The sequence below is a fragment of the Chiloscyllium punctatum genome, chromosome 14, assembly GCF_047496795.1.
Source record: "Chiloscyllium punctatum isolate Juve2018m chromosome 14, sChiPun1.3, whole genome shotgun sequence".
NCBI classification, from domain to species: domain Eukaryota; kingdom Metazoa; phylum Chordata; class Chondrichthyes; order Orectolobiformes; family Hemiscylliidae; genus Chiloscyllium; species Chiloscyllium punctatum.
In genome coordinates, this window is record NC_092752.1 from 52,222,868 (window position 1) to 52,229,088 (window position 6,221).

Consider the following 6,221-nt stretch of genomic DNA (forward strand, 5'->3'; position numbering starts at 1 on the left):
AAAGAGAGTGCAGCAGAGTCAGAGTGTCAGTGCTGAGGGAATGCTGTTGTGTCAGAGCGTCATTTCTGAGGGTGTGCTGCAGTGTCAAAGGAGCAGTGCTGAGGGAGAGCTGTACTGTCAGAGGGTCAGTACTGAGGGAGTGCTGCACTGTCAGAGGGTCTGTGCAGAGGGAGTGATGCACTGTCAGAGGGTCAGTACTGCGGGAGTGCTGCACTGTCAGGGGGTCTGCACTGTTAAGAGCTGCATTGTCAGATGGACTGGACTGTGGGAGAGACGCACTGCGGGAGGGTCAGTACTGAGGGATTGCTGCACTATCGGAGGGTCTGAACTGTGCGAGAGCTGCATTGTTGGAGGGTCAGTACTGAGGGAGCACCGTGCTGTCAGAGGGTCATAATGGAGGGAGTGAAGCATTGTCAGAGGGTCAGTTTGGACGGAGTTCAGCATTGTCAGAGGATCAGTATGGAGGGAGTGCATCAATGTCAGAGGATCAGTGTGGAGGGAGTGCAGCATTGTCAGAGGATCGGTTTGGAGGGAGTGCAGCATTGTCAGAGGGTCAGTATGGAGGAAGTGCGGCATTGTCAGAGGGTCAGTGTGGAGAGAGTTCAGCATTCTTCAGAGGGTCATTGTGGAGGGATTGCAGCATTGTCAGAGGGTCAGTGGGGAGGGAGTGCAACATTATCAGATATCAGAATGGAGGGAGTGCCGCATTGCCAGAGGGTCAGTATGGAGGAAGTACAGCATTCTCAGACGGTCAGTGTGGAGGTACTGCAGCATTGTCAGAGGGTCAGTGTGGAGGGAGTGCAGCATTGTCAGAGGGTCAGTGTGGAGGGGGTGCATCATTGTCAGAGGGTCAGTGTGGAGGGAGTGCAGCATTGTCAGATTGTCAGTGTGGAGGGAGTGCAGCATTGTCAGATTGTCAGTGTGGAGGGAGTGCAGCATTGTCAGAGGGTCCATGTGGAGGGAGTGCAGCATTGTCAGAGGGTCAGTATGGAGGGAGTGCAGTATTGTCAGAGGGTCAGTATGGAGGGAGTGCAGCATTTTTCAGGGTATCAGTGTGGAGGGAGTGCAACATTGTCAGAGGATCAGTATGGAAGGAGTGCAACATTGTCAGAGGGTCAGTGTGGAGGGAGTGCAGCATTGTCAGAGGGTCAGTGTGGAGGGAGTGCAGCATTGTCAGAGGGTCAGTGTGGAGAGTGTGCAGCATTGTTAGAGAGTCAGTGTGGAGGGTGTGCAGCATTGTCAGAGATTCAGTATGGAGGGAGTGCAGCATTGTCAGAGGGTCAGTGTGGAGGGAGTGCATCATTGTCAGAGTGTCAGTGTGGAGGGAGTGCAGCATTGTCAGAGGGTCAGTGTGGAGGGAGTGCAGCATTGTCAGAGGGTCAGTGTGGAGGGAGTGCAGCATTGTCAGAGGGTCAGTGTGGAGGGAGTGCAGCATTGTCAGAGGGTCAGTGTGGAGGGAGTGCTGCACTGTCAGAGAATCAGTATGGAAGGAGTGCAACATTGTCAGAGGGTCAGTGTGGAGGGAGTGCAGCATTGTCAGAGGGTCAGTGTGGAGGGAGTGCAGCATTGTCAGAGGGTCAGTGTGGAGGGAGTGCTGCACTGTCAGAGAATCAGTGTGGAGGGAGTGCAGCATTGTCAGAGGATCAGTGTGGAGGGAGTGCAGCATTGTCAGAGGATCAGTGTGGAGGTAGTGCTGCATTGTCAGTGAGTCAGGATGGAGGGATTGCTGTGCAGTGAGAGAGTCAGTAATGATGAAGTGCGCACTCTCTGACGGTCAGTACTAATGGATGGCCATGCTGTCAGAGTGTCGCACTGTGAGAGGGTTACTACTGAGGGAGCGCTGAACTGTGAAAGGGTTAGAACTGAGGGAGCACCACACTCTGAGGGAATTAGTGCTGAGGGATCACCGCCCTGTGAGAGGTTCAGTACTGAGGGAGCACCACACTATGTGTTGGACAGTCAGTACTGATTGATTGCAGCATTGCCAGAGGGTCAGGACTGAGAGAGTGATGCCCAAACAAAGGGTCATAACTGAGGGAGGGCTACATGGTCAGTGTGTCAGTTCTGAGGGAGTATTGTTACAGAGGGTCAGTACTGAGGGAGTGCTGCACTGTCAGAGTGTCAATACTGAGCGAGTTCTGCTCTGTCGGAGGGGCAGTACTGAGAAAATGCCACATTATCGGAGGGTCAGAACCGAGGGAGTGCTGCACTGTTCGAGCAACTGTATTGAGGGAGTGCCACATTGTCGGAGGGTCAGTACTGAGGGAATGCCACACTGAATGAGTATCAGTACTGAGGGAATGCTGCACTGTAGCAATGTCAGTACAAAGAGAGTGCTGCAGAGTCAGAGTGTCAGTACTGAGGGAATGCTGTTGTGTCAGAGCATCATTTCTGAGGGAGCAGTGTCCCTCAGACACTGCAGTGTCAAAGGAGCAGTGCTGAGGGAGAGCTGTACTGTCAGAGGGTCAGTACTGAGGAAGCGCTGCACTGTCAGAGGGTCTGTGCAGAGGGAGTGCTGCATTGTCAGAGGATCTGTACTGTTGAGAGCTGGATTGTGGGAGGGATTGTACTGTAGGAGTGCTGCACTATCGGAGGGTCTGTACTGTGGGAGAGCTGCATTGTTGGAGAGTCAGTACTGAGGGAGCACCGCGCTGTCAGAGGGTCAGTATTGCGGAGTGCTGCACTGTCAGACGGTCATTACTGAGGGAGCGCCGCACTGTGAGAGGGTCAGTACTGAGGGAGAGCTGCACTGTCAGAGGGTCAGTACTGAGGGAGAGCTGCACTGTCAGAGGGTCAGTACTGAGGGAGTGCTGCACTGTCATAGGGTCAGTACTCAGGGATTACTACACTGTGAGAGGGTCAGTTCTGAGGGAGTGCTGCACAGTCAGAGGGTCAGTTCTGAGGGAGTGCTGGACTGTAAGAAGGTCAGTATTGCGGAGTGCTACACTGTCAGACGGTCATTACTGAGGGAGCGCCGCATTGTGAGAGGGTCAGTACTGAGGGAGCGCTGCACTGTCAGAGGGTCTGTGCAGAGGGAGTGCTGCATTGTCAGAGGATCTGTACTGTTGAGAGCTGGATTGTGGGAGGATTGTACTGTAGGAGTGCTGCACTATCGGGGGGTCTGTACTGTGGGAGAGCTGCATTGTTGGAGAGTCAGTACTGAGGGAGCACCGCGCTGTCAGAGGGTCAGTATTGCGGAGTGCTGCACTGTCAGACGGTCATTACTGAGGGAGCGCCGCACTGTGAGAGGGTCAGTACTGAGGGAGAGCTGCACTGTCAGAGGGTCAGTACTGAGGGAGAGCTGCACTGTCAGAGGGTCAGTACTGAGGGAGTGCTGCACTGTCATAGGGTCAGTACTCAGGGATTACTACACTGTGAGAGGGTCAGTTCTGAGGGAGTGCTGCACAGTCAGAGGGTCAGTTCTGAGGGAGTGCTGGACTGTCAGAAGGTCAGTATTGCGGAGTGCTACACTGTCAGACGGTCATTACTGAGGGAGCGCCGCATTGTGAGAGGGTCAGTACTGAGGGAGCGCCGCATTGTGAGAGGGTCAGTACTGAGGGAGAGCTGCACTGTCAGAGGGTCAGTACTCAGGGATTACTACACTGTGAGAGGGTCAGTACTGAGGGAGTGCTGCACAGTCAGAGGGTCAGTTCTGAGGGAGTGCTGGACTGTCAGAGGGTCAGCTTGAGGGAGGGCTGCACTGTCAGGGAGCGGGCACTGTGGGTGTGCCGTACTGTCAGAGGGTCAGTACTGTGGAAATGCTGCACTGTCTTATGGTCATTACTGCGGGAGTGTTGCACTGTCAGAGAATACTACTGATGGAGTGCCGCACTGTCAGGGGTGCAGGACCAAGGGAGTGCTGTACTGTCAGCGTGTCAGTTCTGAAGGAGTGCAGCACTGTCAGTCGATCAGTATGGGGGCAGTATTTCACTGTCAGAAGATCAGTACTGAGGGACCGCTGCATTGTCAGAGGGTCAGTACTGATGGAGTGCCACACTGTCAGAGGATCAGGACTGAGGCAATGCTCATTCTCAGAGGGTCAGTAGTAACGGATTACCATACTGCCAGAGGGTCAGTAATGAGGTGGTCAGTCAGTATTGAGGGATTGCCACACTGTCAGAGGGTCAGTGCTGAGGGAGTGCTGCACTGTCAGTGCATCAGTCTGGGGATACCTGCATTGTAAGAGAGTCAGTACTGAGTGAGTGCCAAATTATCAGATGGGCTGAAAGACCTAATTTCTGCTCCCATGTCTTGTCGTCTAAGAGGAATATCTGAAATTGTTCAGTACATTTCTGCCTCTGCTTCCTTCATAACCTGCTCAGCAATGATTCCCACGTCCAGATTCCAGAGACTGTGTTCAAACAGACCGTCTTCATTTGGTTACCACCCTCTTTTCCCAGGGATCCAGTTTTCGTTTTGTGTGACTGAACTGCAAGCTCCAAGGGATATTTTCATGCTGCAGGGCTGAGGTTTATTCCTCAGCTTCCCTCTGATCATCCCAAATGAATCCCACTGCCCGACACTCAGCACAGTCGTGTGTTCCTTATTTCTGAGCTTCCCAATGCTAATCCACATCCAGAATGACATCACACACTCCTCGTTTCGCAGGCTATTTGCCTGGGAGAGAGGAGTGCTAAGAGAGGAAATAAAAACCTGAAAGGACTTTACAGTGACATTAAGGGTGAATAGATAATGAGAGAAAAAGTAGGTTGTGGAACACAGTGAGAAATTGTGCATGGACCCAGAGGCTACAGTGAATGGATGCATTTTGTCAATGCTCATTGGGACAGGGTTGATATGAAATCGTGAAGATGCTCTGTGATACAATTAAATGAATGAGCATATATATAGAGAGAGATGGTTCTGAGTGGTCTGGCCTTCTTACAACCCAATAAATCCCCAAAGACGGTGGAAATGTATCTCAGTTTACCGAATGAGGTGATGGAGGAAGTTGCAGGTACACTTGCAAACATTTTCAAATCCCCTCTGACCACAGCAGAGGTGTCGTCGGACTGACCATGTCGTACTGATATTCAAGAAGGAGCATGAGATATATCAGGCAGCTACAGGCCAGTCAGGCTAATATCGTGGGTGGGACGTCTGTTGGAAGTAATTTTGGGAGAGAGAATTAATCAGCATTTAAAGAGACTGGAGTTCATGAAGACCAGTCCGAATGGTTGTGTTAAGGGGAGGGTCAGGTCTGACCAATGGGATTGCACTTTTTAAGCAGGTGACCAGGTGTGTAAAAAGGGGCAATGCTTTCCTGTCGCCTGCTTGGAGGTCAGTAAGGGTTTTATCAGGACCCATACTGGAAACTCATAGTGAACATAAAAACTCAAGATCCAAGGAATTTGTCGCAGAATGCTGAGTGGCAGGAAGCAGACAGTGATGGCCCAATTAGAAATCTCTGTCTGTTCATGTCTCACTGTTGGGGTCTTGCTGATGTGGTTGATAGATAAGATTTAGATTTGAATGGTGGAGGGTTAATCATTGGGTTCATGAATGATATGAAGATTGGTTGGGTGATAAATACTGAGGATGATAGCCTTAGATTACAGAAGGATGGAAATGGCCTTGTCAGATGGACTGATCAGTGGCAACGGGTGAGGTGCCTGAAGACTGGAGGGTGATTAATGATGTGCCATTATTGAAGTAAGGCTGCAAGGAACAACCATTGAACTATGGAGCTGTGAGCCTGATGGCAGTGGTGGGTAAGCTGTTGAAGGGCATTCTGAGAGACAATTTACATGCATTTGGAAAAGCAAGGATTGATTATGGATAGTCAGCTTGGCTTTGTTTGTGGAAATGCTGTATCCAACTTGATTGAGCTTTTGAAGGGATGACCAAGAAGAAAGGTGAGAAGGTTTCACATGGGAGGTTGCTTAGTAAAAGTTTAGATGATATGGCATCCCAGGAGAGAGGACAGCACGGTGCCTCAGTGGTTTGATTCTAACTCCCGGTGACTGTCTGTGTGGAGTTTACACATTCTCTCTGTATCTGTGCGGGTTTCCTCTGGGTGCTTCAGTTTCCTCCCACCGCCCAAAGATGCCATGGGAAATGCAGCATTACAGGGATAGAGTAGAGGATGTGAATCTGGGTGCGATGCTGTTCAGACAGTCAGTGTGGAGCCAATGGACGGAATGGCTTGCTTCTACACTGTCGGAATTCTAAAATTAATCCAGAGAGACAAGTAATGTTCTGGGGACCTGGCTCCAATCTTG